We start from the raw sequence: 445 nt of genomic DNA on the forward strand, positions 1-445 counted from the left end.
ACTGTAAGGTCTGTAAAATTGTGGAATCGGCTCCCTCAGGAAGTAGTTTCAGCAACTACTATAGATTGCTTTAAGAAAAAGCTGGATGTGTTTCTAGAGGCACAGAATATAACTGGGTATTAAGGCTTTAAAGTAAAAATAACAGTGATTGTTGATCCAGGGAACATCTGATTGCCTCATGGAATCAGGAATTAATTTTTGTTCCCCTGTTGAAGCAAGTTGTACCAGAGGTTTTTTTGCCTTCCTCTGGACCAACTAGGTCTTATAGGGTTTTATATCTGGGATATGTTTATTTCCCTAGTGGCTGAACTTGATGGATTTATGTCTTTTTTCAACTTAACCTACTATGTAACTATTTTTTTCCTTAATATTATTTTTATTATTTATGAACAGGATTTATATAGCGCCAACATATTACACAGTGCTTTACAATAAATAGGTATTT

This window comes from Pyxicephalus adspersus, chromosome 9 (genome assembly GCF_032062135.1).
Source record: "Pyxicephalus adspersus chromosome 9, UCB_Pads_2.0, whole genome shotgun sequence".
Lineage (NCBI taxonomy): Eukaryota > Metazoa > Chordata > Amphibia > Anura > Pyxicephalidae > Pyxicephalus > Pyxicephalus adspersus.